Raw genomic sequence first — 18082 nt, 5'->3', positions numbered from 1 at the left:
CACAGACGGATCATGACTGATCCGTCAAAAAACGGACGCACAGCGGATGTAACGGACGCAACTGATCAGTTTTTTCACAGGATTCCTGTGAAAGGAATCCTGTGAAAAACACATCAGTTGCATCAGTTGACATCTAAAAAACAACTGATCCGTTGCTGACGGACCTGACGGATTGAAAACAACTGAAGTGTGAACTTAGCCTAATATGTGATGACAGCGATTGAAGGACAACATTCCCGTTCACACACAGTCAGCCACCAGGGGGCGCTGTCTGACCTTGGCACTCTGTATACGCAGAGGAGCATTGCGCTCAGCACTCATGGGACAATGCATGCTTCCGGAGCGATCCATAAGGAAGATGAAGTCTCCACTGGTCGCCTCGTCCTGCTGAACTGGTAAACTGGGAAATAAACTCATCATGACAACTTGGTCGGACATAAAGGAGCCTGAAAAGGAAATAAAAATGTAAATCGTAAAAAGGAGGTAAATACTCGAAGTAGATAACGGAAAAGACACACAACATACAGAAAAGCATGGTCTGCTGCGTATACCAGTTTACTATGTCCAGCAACTACACCCATTTTCATGTTTCAGTGGACAGTTCCCTAAGTGTCATCAGTGTTCTTCCAGCACTATAGGTGCTGGAACTTCATTTCCATCAATTTCCAGAAAGCACTGCTCCTGACATACAATGACTTGACTGTTCTGTACTGATACGTTATGACATTATGATAGAAGGAAAACAGTAGTACAGAGATTCAAAACCCCATGTAGTGCTTGCACAGAGCATTCTGGGAGTTGTTATCTTTGCAGCAGACACTGTACAGTAATATGATGCAGCCAATACTAACTGCCCTCCTCTATATTAAAGTAGCTGTGCAAAGCTATTTAGGTAAAGGATGCTTGGATAAGATTTCTGACTGTTTGTAATAACAACCAGCTGAATTGTGAATGCTGCTCTGCAGCATAATACTTGCTGTTTCCAGGATTGGAGCATGATGGAGTTATATAATGTACTCACAAACTTGGCTAACTCTGATGTAGATATATTATAGAATTACAGATGTGTTCATAACATAACTCTTATAAATCCGGCCTTAACGTACCTGGTACGGCCAGATCCGAGTCCAGCCCTGCCTCCACGGCCACGGACGGCCTGGACACTTCCATGTAGTAAGCCAGTAACTCCACATCCCGATCAAACTTGTGTCCTTGCGCCAAGGAAACCTACAAAAGTATAATATAAAATAAAAGTGAGCGTTGTTCCCATACCGGGGACCAAAAATTGGGCACGATCAAAGGTGATAAGATCACAGCTCTGAAGCACAAGAATACCCAGCTCTGTGAGTAGTATAGGATCACAGCTCTGCAGCACAGCAATACCCAGCTGTATGAGTAGTATAGGATCACAGCTCTGCAGCACAGCAATACCCAGCTGTGTGAGTAGTATAGGATCACAGCTCTGCAGCACAGCAATACCCAGCTGTATGAGTAGTATAGGATCACAGCTCTGCAGCACAGGAATACCTGTGTGAGTAGTATAGGATCACAGCTCTGCAGCACAGGAATACCCAGCTGTGTGAGTAGTATAGGATCACAGCTCTGCAGCACAGGAATACCCAGCTGTGTGAGTAGTATAGGATCACAGCTCTGCAGCACAGCAATACCCAGCTGTATGAGTAGTATAGGATCACAGCTCTGCAGCACAGCAATACCCAGCTGTGTGAGTAGTATAGGATCACAGCTCTGCAGCACAGCAATACCCAGCTGTATGACTAGTATAGGATCACAGCTCTGCAGCACAGGAATACCTGTGTGAGTAGTATAGGATCACAGCTCTGCAGCACAGGAATACCCAGCTGTGTGAGTAGTATAGGATCACAGCTCTGCAGCACAGGAATACCTGTGTGAGTAGTATAGGATCACAGCTCTGCAGCACAGGAATACCTGTGTGAGTAGTATAGGATCACAGCTCTGCAGCACAGGAATACCTGTGTGAGTAGTATAGGATCACAGCTCTTCAGCACAGGAATACCTGTGTGAGTAGTATAGGATCACAGCTCTGCAGCACAGGAATACCTATCTGTGTGAGTAGTATAAAATCACAGCTCTGCAGCACAGGAATACCCAGCTGTGTGAGTAGTACAGGATCACTGCTCTGCAGCACAGGAATACCCAGCTGTGTGAGTAGTACAGGATCACTGCTCTGCAGCACAGGAATACCCAGCTGTGTGAGTAGTATAGGATCACGGCTCTGCAGCACAGGAATACCCAGCTGTGTGAGTAGTATAGGATCACAGCTCTGCAGCACAGGAATACCCAGCTGTGTGAGTAGTATAGGATCACAGCTCTGCAGCACAGGAATACCCAGCTGTGTGAGTAGTATAGGATCACAGCTTAGCAGCACAGGAATACCCAGCTGTGTGAGTAGTGTAGGATCACAGCTCTGCAGCACAGGAATACCCAGCCGTGTGAGTAGTATAGGATCACAGCTCCGAAGCACAAGAATACTCAGCTGTGTGAGTAGTATAGGATCACAGCTCTGCAGCACAGGAATACCTAGCTGTGTGAGTAGTATAGGATCACAGCTCCGAAGCTCAAGAATACTCAGCTGTGGGAGTAGTATAGGATCACAGCTCTGAACACAAGAATAATCAGCTGTGTGAGCAGTATAGGATCACAGCTCTGCAGCACAAGAATAATCAGCTGTGTGAGGAGTATAGGATCACAGCTCTGCAGCACAGGAATACCCAGCTGTGTGAGGAGTATAGGATCACAGCTCTGCAGCACAGGAATACCCAGCTGTGTGAGTAGTGTAGGATCATAGCTCTGCAGCACAGGAATACCCAGCCGTGTGAGTAGTATAGGATCACAGCTCCGAAGCACAAGAATACTCAGCTGTGGGAGTAGTATAGGATCACGGCTCTGCAGCACAGGAATACCCAGCTGTGTGAGTAGTATAGGATCACAGCTCTGCTGCACAAGAATAATCAGCTGTGTGAGCAGTATAGGATCACAGCTCTGCAGCACAGGAATACCCAGCTGTGTGAGCAGTACAGGATCACAGCTCTGCAGCACAGGAATACCTAGCTGTGTGAGCAGTACAGGATCACAGCTCTGCAGCACAGGAATACCCAGCTGTGTGAGCAGTACAGGATCACAGCTCTGATGTACAAGAATATCCAGCTGTGTGTGCAGTACAGGAGCACAGCTCTGAAGTACAAGAATATCCAGCTGTGTGAGCAGTACAGGAGCACAGCTCTGAAGTACAAGAATATCCAGCTGTGTGAGCAGTACAGGATTACAGCTCTGAAGTACAAGAATATCCAGCTGTGTGAGCAGTATAGGACCACAGCTCTGAACACAAGAATAATCAGCTGTGTGAGTAATATAGGATCACAGCTCTGCAGCACAGGAATACCCAGCTGTGTGAGTAGTATAGGATCACAGCTCTGCAGCACAGGAATACCCAGCTGTGTGAGTAGTGTAGGATCACAGCTCTGCAGCACAAGAATAATCAGCTGTGTGAGTAGTGTAGGATCACAGCTCTGCAGCACAAGAATAATCAGCTGTGTGAGCAGTATAGGATCACAGCTCTGCAGCACAGGAATACCCAGCTGTGTGAGCAGTACAGGATTACAGCTCTGCAGCACAGGAATACCCAGCTGTGTGAGCAGTACAGGATTACAGCTCTGCAGCACAGGAATACCCAGCTGTGTGAGCAGAACAGGATCACAGCTCTGATGCACAAGAATATCCAGCTGTGTGAGCAGTACAGGAGCACAGCTCTGAAGTACAAGAATATCCAGCTGTGTGAGCAGTACAGGATTACAGCTCTGAAGTACAAGAATATCCAGCTGTGTGAGCAGTATAGGACCACAGCTCTGAACACAAGAATAATCAGCTGTGTGAGTAATATAGGATCACAGCTCTGCAGCACAGGAATACCCAGCTGTGTGAGTAGTATAGGATCACAGCTCTGCAGAACAGGAATACCCAGCTGTGTGAGTAGTATAGGATCACAGCTCTGAAGTACAAGAATACCCAGCTGTGTGAGCAGTATAGGATCACAGCTCTGAAGTACAAGAATACCCAGCTGTGTGAGTAGTATAGGATCACAGCTCTGAGGCACAAGACTACCCGCTGTGCGAGCAAAATTAATGTTACCAGTGGTTATCAGACCTCTGTGGATTCCCATTAATCATTTTATATTATCTTGCAGTCGCTGATCCGGTACTAGGGCTATAGTGAGAAAAATTGGAAGCTGCTTGGACTCAAAGCAAACTGACAAATGAACCATGCACTAAAAAGAGGAAAGTAGTATGTAATAGTACTGGGATCGCTGAATATGTATACTTTACGATATTCCTACCCTTGAGGAAGCCACACCACAGGTGGCGAAACGCGTGAGATTTATCTTTTTCCTCATCTCACCCTGTCCGCCTCAACTCACAGATTCCTTTACCTTTTTTAGTACCTTTCAGGACTTACATGGCTGTGGCTATAGGACATTTTCTTAGGATATTGGGGTTGTTATAACTTTTTCTTGCAAATATCTATTTGTACTCTTGGGCTCTGCATGCATCCTATATGTGTCCTATGGACGGCCATGGTATGCTATTGATTCAGTGTTATTTGCCCAGTGGATCAATGCATTTTACTTTTCTCTATCTCATGGTTATCTCTTTTACTTAATTGAAAAAACTGATGGTACTTTCCAACAGACAAATGTGAACAGGTGCGAACTGAACATGAAATATACTCTACTAAATATACATCTGCTCTCAAACACTGAATATAGGCATTTGGACATGTATTACTTCCAAGGAAATACATTTAAAAATTGAGACACATAGCCCATAAAAAAGGCCTGTTTTATGTGAGCCCAGAAGCCAGCGTCAAGGCGTATCTGTTTTGCTGGGTCCCTACCTAAATGCCTTTACTCGGTCTGAAAAGCTTACAATTTTATGAAACTTTTTAATGAGTTGTTTTACATTAGTCTGATGAGGTGTAGTGTTGCTTTATTACAGGCACACTTTTTCTGGTTGTTATCCAAAGGCTTTGGCTTTTTAACTATTTGATGTTTCTCTTGTCTTTTTGAATTTTTAATAACAGTATACTTATTTGGTGATCCCGGTACTATTGCATACTTCTTTCCTCTTTTTAGTGCATGGTCTATTCACAGCATGTAAACTAATTGACCCCTTTTGTATTGGTAGTGCCTTCAGATTTTTCGCCTTGAAACTGACCAATGTACGTCACACACCGTGGCCAAAAGTATACGGACACCTGACCATCACAACTACTAGATATAGCATCTGAGGTTGGAGAGGAAGTGGTTAATAGACAGAAGAGATATTATTGCATGGTGATTTATTAGTCGACGCATTTCAGAGGACTCAGTCTCCGTCATCAGGACAATCATCACCTGGTTGTCCTGATGAAGGGGTCTGAGCCATCTGAAACGCGTTGTTGACTAATAAGTCACAATCCAGGAATATCTCTTATGTCTTCATTCCATCGGCAGTGCAGGATTAACCCCTTCCCCTCCAGCCTCAGATGCCGATTACACATGGAGCTGCTGCAGCCGAGTTTTCCAGTGGTTGTGTCTTACACAACGACACCAGGTGAGCACGATTTTGCTTATGGTTTCACAGTATCTCGGATAAGACCCTATTTGTGCTCCTTGTCTTTCCAGTTTTTATCTTTCATATACTGTATATGAGCTCATTAGATATCACAGTCAAAAGCTATTGGCCACTAAAAAGTTATTCTCATCAATGAACGGTATCACCCATCTATAGCACGATGAGAATTTTCTGATTAGTGAATATCTGGTCGCTGGGACCCCACCAAACCTGAGAGAGTGAACATCTGAATTGCTCAGTTGGATTGTAACAGTTGCGGCACCATTCATTGTCTATGAGACTGCAGGAGCTGTACTCTCTGGCTGTCCAATACACAATGAGTGGAGCGGGGCACTCCGAAGGCGGCCACTGCTCCACTGTTATGGGAGGAAGGATCTGTGGAGGTCCCAGTAGTCAGACCACCACTGATTCATAGGGAGGCTTCTGAGGCACCACCACCTTCTTCTGTACTGAGGGATACATTCTTACAGGCCACGTAATGCAGCACTGGGGGGGGACGCCGCTTCCTGGCTGAGCTGTTATTTCTTACTGGTAATTGGGGCAGATCTAAAAAACTGATTGTATAGAAGGGACTGAAACACCTGAACTAAATCCTTACTAAGGGGGTTCACATACTTTGGCCATATAGTGTATAGTCAGGAATTGTATGTACTGCAGTGCTCCAATATAGACCCCATAAAAAAAACAGAGGAGGAAAATCTGATTTCAACTATATATTGAGTATCGAAAAGATGAGCGCAATAGGGTGTTATCTGAGAAATAGGCGAAATAATCCCAAAGACAACTTGGTCACTTGGTGAGGTTGTGCAAGACACAACTACGGGAATGGCATAACGGCTGCACCAGCCCCAAGGCTGTATAAATGCAGATAGTGGAGTGAAAGGGTTAAACATCGCACGGCCATTGCAAAAGAATCAAAATCAAATCCTGGGCAAGTGATTTATTTGACACGTTTTGGAGTGGATAGTCTTTCTTCAGGACAATCACTTTTTTTGTCTCCTATGCAAATGATTTACCCTTTCACTTCATTATTGTCACGTGGTATGTAATGACAGGTCAGGGGCCCCTAGCCTGGCCCTCAGACTTGACACCATGCATTGTCCCTTGTCTCGGAGGTAGGCTTGATGGTAGCCAGGTCTGAGCCCCCAGCGTGACCCTAACTCCTGTCTGAGCTCTGATCTTACTCCCCCCTGTCCCCCAGCCTCGGGAGGGGGGGGGAGGCAGAAAACACAATAACCAAAATCCCAAAGAAACAACACGGATAAGGGAGAACGAAAACCTGTACATATAGCACTCAAAGACAAAGGAGAGATAATATGTGGACACAGGTGCAAAGCAAAAGGGAGGAAGTAAACGCACAACAGGGGGATGGTCACACCACTCAGTAGAGCAGCACAGATCATCATAAACAGGAGCAACAACAAGACCGGCGGGCTCACTGGAGCTATGCTGAAGCTATCATCGGCACACACTGAAAGAAAGCCATGTTGTAAATAAGCAGGAGACAGCTGCACGTGGCAACTAGCAACCTAGGCTCTAGTTACTTCTCACCAGTCTGCAGGAATTAACTCCTGCAGAGCTGAAGACCAGTGATCCTGAACCAGCTGACGCCCGGCTCTCACTGAACAATCCAGAAGCCTCAGGTTGCTTGTCAGATTCTGAGGTGTGAACAGTGTCTGACGATGCCGTGCCAGCAGGTGTTTGCAGATTCGAATATCGCATGAGAATTATCTGTATTCCAACTATATTTTGTGAGAACCATCATGGCAGCCGCTCTCCAGAATATGGTTTGTATCTACTGACTTTAGGCTCTATGAGGAGAGTACCTGTCATGATGTGCTGAAGACTACCTCCCCTCCCTGCATTGTTGGGGTAGATCTTGCCTTCACCCTCCTATTCACAGCACCAGTAGGATCAGTATATACAGTATATTCACGGCACTGTAGACAGATCCTGTTTTCTACTGATCGCACAGCAGGGAGCGAGCACAGGACACTCAGCTTCTACGGAACCAGTAGAACTGTAGTTTCCCTGTATATAACTGGAGGGAATGTTTTGATGTAGATTCCTCACCTTGGCGGCGGTCTTGTCCTCATTCGTGTACTCCACCGGGCTCATGGCACAGTTGGATTCTATCTTGGCAATGCCGTATGCAGACTGGAAGTGAGCGCTGAGGCTCAGGGTGTACGGGATCTCTCCAATAGGCACTTGCGGGCGGGTGGCCGTCACACTCACAGCACGGTCTGCAAAAAGAAAAGAAAATATACAGCCCAGTTGCTTTACACTATTCGGCAGATTATAGAGAACATCGGTAAGGGGGTGCTAGTGACTGAACCCTACGCGTGGCAACCCGGTCCCTAATTATTCTGTGCTGGGTAACTGGTAGCCAAGCTTGTGGCGAGCCCAACCCACTGTATGCTATAATGCAACCACTAGGGGGCGGCATCAACATGTTTTCTTATCCCAGTCCATACCTGTCGGGGTATATCTGGGGTTGAGGACAGCAGGCAGCACAAACCGTGCGGCTCCATCTGCCTCCACCAGAAGCTCCTGCACATATTTTACGGTGACTTCGGCTACTTGACTCGGTGGCAAGTTACCGACGCGGCAAGTGAACACATCAGAGGAATCTTGAGTCTCCTCCAGGATGTACGCCTGCCGACCCTCACTGATGGCATCTTCATACGTTTTGTGAGCCTTGGAGGAAAGAACAGGTCAACAAAGGGGAAAGAAAAAAAGTATCCATATTCCAAACGCCATAATAAGTCAGTACACCCTAGGCCTAGTCCACAGATCTGACATTTGGCCTGCAGCTCAGACGCCACATCAGGTTCCCTTTGAGATATATCCACGTTCTCATTGTGGATCCCAATCAGGTGATCTCCCAGGTGCCCCAACTAATCCATATAGAAATAGTATGCAATGTCTTATGAATACTGAGAAATAACAAACCTGTTCCTTCTCCTGGAGGTCGGCTACTATGGTCTTCCCGTCCACTGTAGCCTCAAAACTGTAGACAGCAGACGCTTCATCCATGGGGAACACAAAGACCGCCTCCACCGCCTTCTCCTCCTCATTCTTGTACTTGAGTGTTGCAGACACATCAGCCACAAAGCCTTTCACCTGGACGTCAACCGAGATCCCCTGCAGAGGAACTGAATGACCCAATAGTAAAGAAAAGCATCCATTTGTCCCCCCTTTTCCACTCCCCCAGCCCCTTCCTAGCACCCCTCCAAAAAACACCTTTTGTAAAGGGAGGGTAGTGGTGCATGTAACAAAAGGACAGATGACATTACTGGTGCCCACGATACTGTCGCGGGCGGGGAGGAGGGTGTCAGCACACCGCACTCGCCCCCTTCTGCTCGGGTCCGGCGGCCGCTGCTCAGTGGTGGCTCGAGCCGTAGGCCGGATCCCGGGGGTTTCTCGAGCGGCACTCCTTGCCCGTGAGTGAAAGGGGTTTGTTGGGTGCGGGGATTGTTATAGTTCGTGACGCCACCCACGGTTGTGGTGATTTCACCACCGCTGCTCAATGCGGGGGTCCCGGGGATGGTGATGCGGAGCAGCCAGGTGTTGTGTTGCCCCTCCGTGGGCAGGGGTTGGTGATCCCGGGGCCCGGTGATGGTTTGTGAGGTGCGGGGCCTGGTGGGCGCAGGGACGCGGGGGCAGCGCTGTGCCTTGCGGCACTGTGGTACTCACTCAGCCTAAGACACGGACACAGTTTGTACGGTAAACCAAACGGCTGGTAGGACGGTCCCACAGACGGCTGCACCTGCACTCCCGGTAGGTGACGGTGATGTCCCTCTTCCTTGCACCTATGGTTGACTTGTGGTAGCGGTGGATTCCCTCCGGTTACCCACTCCCCGACTACAATCTGGGCCGGAGGAGCTCTACACTTTGCCCGCAGGCGCTGGCCCTGAGAAACTGGTGCCTTGGCGGTGGCGATGTCTCTCTGCTTCAGGTTGAGCTGTTGCCTTCAATCGGGACTTGGTTGCTGGGGGATCTACATCCCCTTCACTGACGGATTCAGCAAATTTGGCGACTCCTAGCCTTGCCGGGGTCCGAGAGGCCCCTGCCCTGGTGCTGACTGTCTTTCGGAACACTGTTCCAGACCACCGGGCACACAGCCAACGGGGTCCTTCCAGGAACTTCCAAACGGTCCCACTCCGGACAGTCACCGCCGTCGCTGACCTTGCTGTTCTGGCCCTACACAAAGCTGGACCTTTCAGGCTTTCCTTCCTTCTTGTCACCTCACTTGCTTTCCTCCTTTACTACTTTTCTACTTTCACTACTTGTTTACTCCTTCACTTAGCTCCTCACTCAAGCTCCCCCTGAGCTAATCTGCTTGGTTCTTCCCGCCTCCAGAGCTGTGATCTCCTTGGTGGGCGGAGCCAACCGCCTGGCCCACCCCCTGGTGTGAATCATCAGCCTCTGGAGGAAGGCAACAAGGATTTGTAGTTTAGCTGTGATGTGCCTACCTGGAGTGTGGGGTGTGGTGGTGTTGTGACCTGTGACCCCTGGCTTGCCCAGGGCGTCACAATACCATCATCTGATGTGGTCTCGCAGGACCTATATAACACCAATGCGACCATGCAAATTGAGCAAAAAAGCAAAACAAAACATAAAGTCATTTAAAAAATGCTTTATTTTCCCTTCCCAGGTCCAGTACCGAGTCTCTGCTGCTGCTCCATGTGTCTGTTATAGTCTGTGATCACATCAACAGCACTGCAGTCAATCACTCAGCGGCTCAGTGGCTTTGCCCAGGTTGAGCGCACTAGCCGTTCAGCTCACTGATTGGCTGCCGTGACGCACAGACAATTACAGACACCAGGAGCAGCAGTAGAGACTTTGCGCTGGACCTGGGAAGGATGAGTAAAGCACAGTTTGTTTTTTAATACAAAAATCTGCTGGGGTACAGGGGTTTTCCAAAACCAGAAAACCTCCTAAAGCTCATGAATCAGCTGCACAGAACTGTGTACACCGAGTCCACCATGGCCGGGGAGTCTATCACTCGCCTGCGTATTGCCCCTTGTGATCTACAGCACCACCATGAATCATGGCAGTTCACAGACACATGGATCCTCACCCGGCCGCCGGATGCCCGCACTAAAGAGCCTAGTTGGAGGAGAAAGCACCAGCATCTTATCTGGGTGACCTAGAAAAGAGACAATAACACACATATCGTGAATGAAGACAAAGTGAAGGCAAGAAAATGCACAATTAAAAGCTCATTTTTTTTTATTTTCAAAAATGTACATTTTGGGGACATTTATTGTGGAGACCTCGATCGATGTAATTATGTATTATTATGTAATATATAATTTAATTTTTAGTTAAAAGAGACCTCAACCTATGTATCATTCCCTCATCTATGGAGATGTAACTACATAATCCCCTCCCCGAATGTTCAGAGACAATATGGAGCCCATTAGACACCCAAGTGATCACTTTCCACAAGGACAGACTATAATAAGTGGCAGATATCGAGCCACGGACCTAGCGCTCAGTGGTGACTTCAGGGGATCTCATGGACAGAGCCGTCCAGTCACTTCCTATATTTCTTCAATATTCATGAAATTATAAAAGACAAAAGTTCCCTCAGTGATCTGTAACGTGACACAATGAAATTTACTAATCTACTTTACAGATGAGAACTTTTGCAATGGTTCCTATTCACCTTTTTAGCCACTGAGCCGGGCAGGTTGGGACTTTCCCCACTATGGCTACTTTCATAGTACACAGCACAGGAAAAGGTTTGGGGAGTGTAGATTTGTACACCCTTCTTTTTAATGTATGGAATAGTGAAATGGACAACACTAATTTAACCAAATGCTTAAACAGCAGCACAGGTCAGCGGCAGACACCAGGAACTACTCCAGGGCAGGGCAGGGGTTAATGGCAGTATCAATGGTGTTCTCGGAATAGTCAAGGGATTAATGTCAATATCAATGGTGATCTAGGGGCAGTTAAGAGGTTAATATCAATGATATTCCGGGTGAGTAAAGGGGTTAATCTCAATATCATTGGTGTTCTGGGGCAGTCAAGGGGTTAATATCAATGGTGTTCTGGGGGTAATCAAGGGGTTAATGTCAATATCAATGGTGTTCTAGGGCAGTTAAGGGGTTAATGTAAATTATGTTCTGGGTCAGTAAAGGGGTTAATGTCAATATCAATCGTGTTCTGGGGCAGTCAAGGGGTTAATGTCAATATCATTAGTGTTCGGGGGCAGTCAAGGGGTTAATGTCCATGTCAACGGTGTTCTGGGGGAGTCAAGGGTTTCTGTCAATATCAATAGTGATCTGGGGGAGTGAAGAGGTTAATGTCAATATCAGTGATGTCCTGGGGGCAGTCAAGAGTTAATCGCAAGATGAGATGTTGGTCTGGCACTAACAGGTTAACCTCAGAATAACACAATCTTAGGCAGGAAAAAGGGGTTAGGTCTGCATGAATGGTGCGCTTTGGCAGTGACGGGGTTAATGTCACAATTGCTGTGTAGGGCACTGAAAGGGTTAATGTTAGAGAACCTGGTGTTGTGGGCAGTGTAAGGGTTAATCTCAGGATTCCCGGTGTTCTGGGACAGTAAACATCAAAGTTCCTGGTGGTCTGGGGGCAGTGAAGGACTAGTCCTCTCTGGGGTGTTCACGGGCAGCGCTTGTACTGATGTTATTCTCTGGGGCTGAGCACATGTCCGATTTTGTCCTTGGACCCAGTGTCAGCTCACAATCGGCAATGCAAGTGTACGGGTCCGTGGAAAACACTGGACCGCACTCCGATGACATCTTCACAGACTGACAGAATGGAGGAGGAGGAGGAAAAACTTTTTTTCTCTCTCCACGTCCAAGAACAACAGATCCTTCTCCGATCAGAGTCTGATCAGCGAGAGAAAACGGTCGTGTGCACCTACCCTTGTGTCAGGACTCCTGGTGGTCTGGAGCAGTGAAGGGGTTAATGTTGCCAGGATTCCTGGTGACTTTTGTTTTTTTTTCATTTTTTAGGTTTGACAATTTAAAAAAGTGGGTGTGGTTTCATAGAAGGGGCGTGGCAGAGCACGGAGGAAGACATTCAATTGAATTTATGATATAGAACAGTGGTAAAGTCAGGAATGTTCCTGAATTCTTAGAAATCTGCAACATTATCACATAAGGCTAAGTGCCCATAATGTGAGTACGGGAATAATGACCCCCCTGTGCCCACCTCCTGTCCGTCACCATATCCATCATTTTCATTTTTATTTCAGAAATCAATAGTTCACATGAAGATAAGCATCTTTGTAATAGATCTTATCAGACAAATCTGCTTCTTTCTCGGCCAGAATTGATCAGACATTATCAAAATTCTCAACTCGGAGGTAAAGTCTGTATTCAGTGAAGACCTTCCCATTACTGAGATAGGAAATGGCAGTTGTTACCAGGGCCGGGGCAAGCTATTTTGGTGCACTAGGCAGACAAAGCTGATGGTGCCTTCCCTGATGAATCCTCAGCCCCAGAGTAAAGAAGCAGATCAGAGATTAAGCTAAAAGGACCCCTAACAACCCCCACCCCCCCTCCAGTAGGCAGATACTCTAATGGAAACTAAAAAACTAAACATGGTCCATGTTAGATAAAGGGACGGTTTTTATGCCTGTATTACGCCAAATACAGTTTGCAACAAAACTGATGGTAGTTCTGGTGCCGTATTCCTGTCATATACCTGTACAGATGGTGGTCCTGGTGATGGTTTCATGTACAAATGGTGGTTTTTGTGTAGTATTCCTATACTAATAGTGGTTCTGATAATGTATTCACATGGTGATAGTTGTTCTGGTACTGTATTCATGTACTGCTGATGGCTATGGTGATGTATTCATGTAGTGATGGTAATTCTGGTACTGTATTCACATACTACTGATGGCTCTGGTGATGTATTGATGTAGTGATGGTTCTGGTGCTGTATTTATCACCAGAACCATCATCGATACATGAATATGAAACCAAAATCATCATCAGTGCATATATAGAACACCAGAGTCATCAACAGTACATAAGTACAGCACCAGAACCATAATCAGTAAATACACAAGTCACCAAAACCACCATCAGTACATGAGTACAGCACCACAACCACCATCAGTACATTAATGCATCACTAGAACATCAGTACATGAATACATTACCAGAACTACCATCAATAAATACAACACTATTGCTATTATTAGTACATGAATACTTCACCAGAACCATCAGTACATGAATATGTCACCAGAATCTCAATTGATACATGAATACATCACAAGGACTAAGGACAGTAAATAAATAAATAAATGCATCAGTACGTGTTTGTCACTAGAACCACCATCAGTACATGAATACATCACCAAGCTCTGTACAGCAATTACTTGTAATGTCAAGTCACATCCATATACATTTGTATCTCATGAACCTACAACTCGTATTATGTCCTTAACAGTGGTAAGGAGATGCTGGGAGTTGTTGTTATCAGAATTTATCAGACTGCTGACCATACAGGTACCACAGTAATGATGAGATGTTGTCAATAATCAGTAAACATTTATATCCAGGCATCTTTTGAGGTGAAGTTTTCACTGATTGGGTTGTTTAAATTAGAGTGTTATTAAAATGCCCTCAGCTTAACAATATCTGTCCATATAATGACCTAAGCCTGCTACGGCATATGATTGCCACAATGTCCACCTTAATGATCTATAACAACCTCTATCTGCTATTATCAATTATAACTGTCACACCATCCGCCCTTATTAACCACAACCTATATAATGGCTGTCACCTATCCACTGCTTACCCTTACACTCTTTATATCTCCCCTCTGTACCCCCACTACACTAACCTCTCTCCATATCGTGCCCCCATTTCACACTGCACCCTCCCCATATTCATTCTGTGGCCCTTTTGCACATCATGCCTTTATACTGCCACCATTTTGTGCCCCGCCGCAGGTAGAGTCACTGACACCGCTCACCTCTGCACCTGCGCCCCGCCTATCAGTGTGCTGAATGCCTAAGAACATACAGAGGTGCCAGGTGGCCGCATGCATTCAGCAATGTCATTGCCCCCACATTAAAGTGCACCCCCTCAGGGAGGCAGGAGGTAGCGCCTTGTGCGGATGCTTAAACTGCCTACTCCTATACCCAACCCTGGTTGCTGCTGAGGAGATTCTATGATGATGGGAGGTGAGAGGAGCTATATGCAGAGGGAGGGGCTAGAGGAAGAGGGATGAGCTCTAGGTAGAGGGAGGGGTCAGAGGAAGAGGGAGGAGCTAGAGGCAGAGGAAGGGGTTAGAGGAAGAGGGAGGAGCTACTATGACGCCCCTGGACTATCAGGTCGTCACAGGGTACAGCACAAACTGCCCTTCCGTGTAGTATCCGAGTCCTTCATGGTTCTGGGTCCCCATCTTACAGTGTTGCCTCCAACAGTAAATCAAATCCTAGATACACCCTGCACCACACCCACCAGTGGACGGCTTGAGTGGAATAGAGTCGCCCACCTGGGGGATCAGGGAGGGGGGGTGAGTAGTGTAGAGTAGTGTAGAGAGGGAAGAAGTGAAGTAGCCCTCGAGTTGAGAGGAGCTCAGAGGAGGTCGGGAGCGGTGGCTCCCAGGAGAAGCAGTCTAGGTTGCAGAGGGTGGTCTGGACCTAGAGGAGTTGGACCCTCGGTCGCAGGGGATTGCGGCTAGGTGCCTGGACCTGTCAAGGAGGACGATCAGCAGCCTAATCCTATCACCGGTCCGGGACCGAAAGCACAGCGGGATACACAGACCCTAGGTCAGGGAGAAGCTTCAGGCAACCCGGCAATTAACCTGAGGAGAACGGAGCCTTTATGATCTGTTCCCACCAGCTCCAGAATCGGGGCACTAGCGCAACAAAGGGGATAGGGCCTTCCATATAAGCAGCCCAAGAAAATCCCAAGCGTGAGTCCTGTGAGCAAGCTCCCACATTTAGCTACAGTGGGGAGCGGGGCCCGGCAAGTTCTATACTACTGGGCCACTACATTGAAGTTAAACTTAGTGCCAAGAGGCAGGTCACGGATCACCAGGCAGCACTATAGGGGACGGGAACCGGAGGAGCTCCTCTCTGAGAAACAACGTCAGTCAGACTTGGTTTACCCAGTTGTCAGCGTCTGCTTAATGACTGAGTGAGTACCTGAGTGGTCCCTGCATCCCACGGCACCCTCACTGAGTCCCAGGGCCTTACCCTACCCGTGGAGGGAAACGACACCTTGCTGCCCCACTCCATCACCCCGGGCACTCCCATCGGCAGCGGTGGTATTCCTTCCTTACCGTACACCACAGGTGACGTCACGAACTATATCACTTTCCCCTGTAAATACCCCCTTTCACTTAAGAGTGTGGCCCCTAAGCCCCCGGGTTCAAAGACCCTCGAGCCACGGACGGACATTACCCCCGGATCTGAGCGGTTCAATCCACTGCTGGAGAGGCATACTACAAACATAGGGGGAGATAGAGACAGAGCTCCACCCCTTCTACCTCTTCTGTCTACATTGACTCTCCTCTACAAAATACAGATTTAAAGGGGTGGTTCACCCATTTTTTTTATTTTCTATATGAGTGTAACCATTTTAGGGGTTTTCTTCATTGGCCTCTATTTGCAGTTCTGGCACTGAGCGGCGCTATCCTGCACGCTCAGTGCCGGTCACATGACCCCCTGGTGCTGCGGCTGCTAGTATCCTCTTACGTCCTGTCAAGTTCCGGGCTCTGAAACTGGACAGTTACGTCAGAGGATGCTGGCGCCGCTCACATTGTTTGACTGTGCTGTGGGCGGTGACTACTGCACGTCACAGCCCAGCATCGAGGGGAGGATCCAGTGAGGGAGTGGGGAGGGCGCCAGTGTGGAGTGGTGAAGAGGGCTGAGCGTCCAGCAAATGTGCGAGTCATGGGGCGCCAGTGTGGAGTACAGGGGGGGGGGGGGTGTTTCTTCAGCTGAAACCCCCCCTGTCATGTAAGTATGTGATCTCACTCTCCACCCGCCAGCTCTGCTCCGATGTCAGGAGAACAGGCGGTGTCGGGCGGTGTGGTCATGTGCTCCTCCCACCAGCGCTACACGATGCAGCAAGACACTGACAAGCTGGTGACATGCAACACTGCATGTATCAGAGCAGAGCATGTCACCGCTCTGCTCTGTCACCTGTCCTGCTGCATGGGACCAACTGTCTCCACTCTGTCACCTGCACAAGTCACAGAGTGGAGCAAGTTGGTGACAGAGCACCTCTCTCCCCCACTCTCTTCTCTCCCCCCACTCCCCTTTCTTTCTCTCCCCCCACTCCCCCCCTTCTCCCCCTCTTCTCTCCCCTCTTTTCCCTCGCTCTCTCTTTTGCCGCGCTCTCTCTCTCTTTTCCCTCGCTCTCTCTCTTTTCCCTCGCTCTCTCTCTCTTTTCCCTCGCTCTCTCTCTCTTTTCCCTCGCTCTCTCCTGGTATGGTCAGTATGTACCGCCCTGAGAGGGGCCCGGCCGCTTCCTCCGCTTGCTCGGGCCGAGCTGCTCGAGGTCCGGGCTCGTGTTGTCGGTGGCACGAGCGCCTCCGGGCCGGGGGCCACGTCACTCTTGTTAAGGGGGAGTAGGCGGTGGGAGGATGGTGTTCGTGTAACGGGTCGTGGGGACGAGAGAAGCACCACCGCTGCGGCTGAAGTAATGGCGGGCTCGTCCGGGATCGGTGTTGCGGCTGAAGCCGAGATGTTAGCCCCTCCGTGGGTAGGGGCGGTGTGTCCCGGGGCCCGGTGGGGGACTGTAAGGTTTGGTGGTTGTCGCTGGCCAGTCGGGTGTTTGGCGCTTGGCGGTGGCGCTCACCCGGTCTTGGTGGGCTTTTGCCTTCTTTTGGACTTTGGTTGTGGATGAACCCATGAGGTCCGGCTAGCAATCAGTCAATTTGCCTATACTCAGTGGCTTCTAAGCTAGGACGGGGTCTGAGTACCCTTCTGTTGGTGCTCCGGTACACGTTTGACTCCCCGGTTCGGGAACGGCGGGCTCCAACCCAAGCCCGGTCCGTACGGTTCCGCCGGTTGCTGTACCAGTACTCCTGCAGATGGCCATCCCTGCCTGCCTGCCTGACGTTTTCCAAGGGGCCCAGGTTCCTACCTGAGTCCCTGACAGTCTCTCTCCTTTTTCACCTCCTGTCACTGTCAACTCTAAACTTTCTCTCTCTCTCTTCTGCTCTTGAACTTCCTGCCCCAGGACAGTAGTCTCCTCGGTGGGCGTGTCTTTCCGCCTGACTCCGCCCACCTGGTGTGCTCTACTTGCCCTGGGGGAGGCATCAGGTCTCCCATTCGGGTGACATGTGTGTGACCCCACAGGGGGCGGGGGTGTGTGTGTGTATGTGGCTGATGTAATTACCTGTGACCCCTGGGGTCCTGGGCGTCACAAGTACAGAAATCTCTCGATCGTGGAGGGGTGAGAGGGAGTAATAAACAT

The 18082-nt window shown here is 48.5% G+C and overlaps 1 pseudogene; it reads right to left on the bottom strand.

Annotated features, from left to right (window-relative positions):
- LOC142255294 (von Willebrand factor A domain-containing protein 5A-like) overlaps positions 1–10795 on the bottom strand; it is a 101550-nt pseudogene extending 90755 nt beyond the window's left edge.
- Positions 10796–18082: the final 7287 nt, after the last annotated feature.

This window comes from Anomaloglossus baeobatrachus, chromosome 1 (assembly GCF_048569485.1).
Source record: "Anomaloglossus baeobatrachus isolate aAnoBae1 chromosome 1, aAnoBae1.hap1, whole genome shotgun sequence".
Classification (NCBI taxonomy): domain Eukaryota; kingdom Metazoa; phylum Chordata; class Amphibia; order Anura; family Aromobatidae; genus Anomaloglossus; species Anomaloglossus baeobatrachus.
The sequence above is the reverse complement of the archived record's forward strand: the minus strand, read 5'-3'. Positions and strand labels throughout refer to the sequence as shown.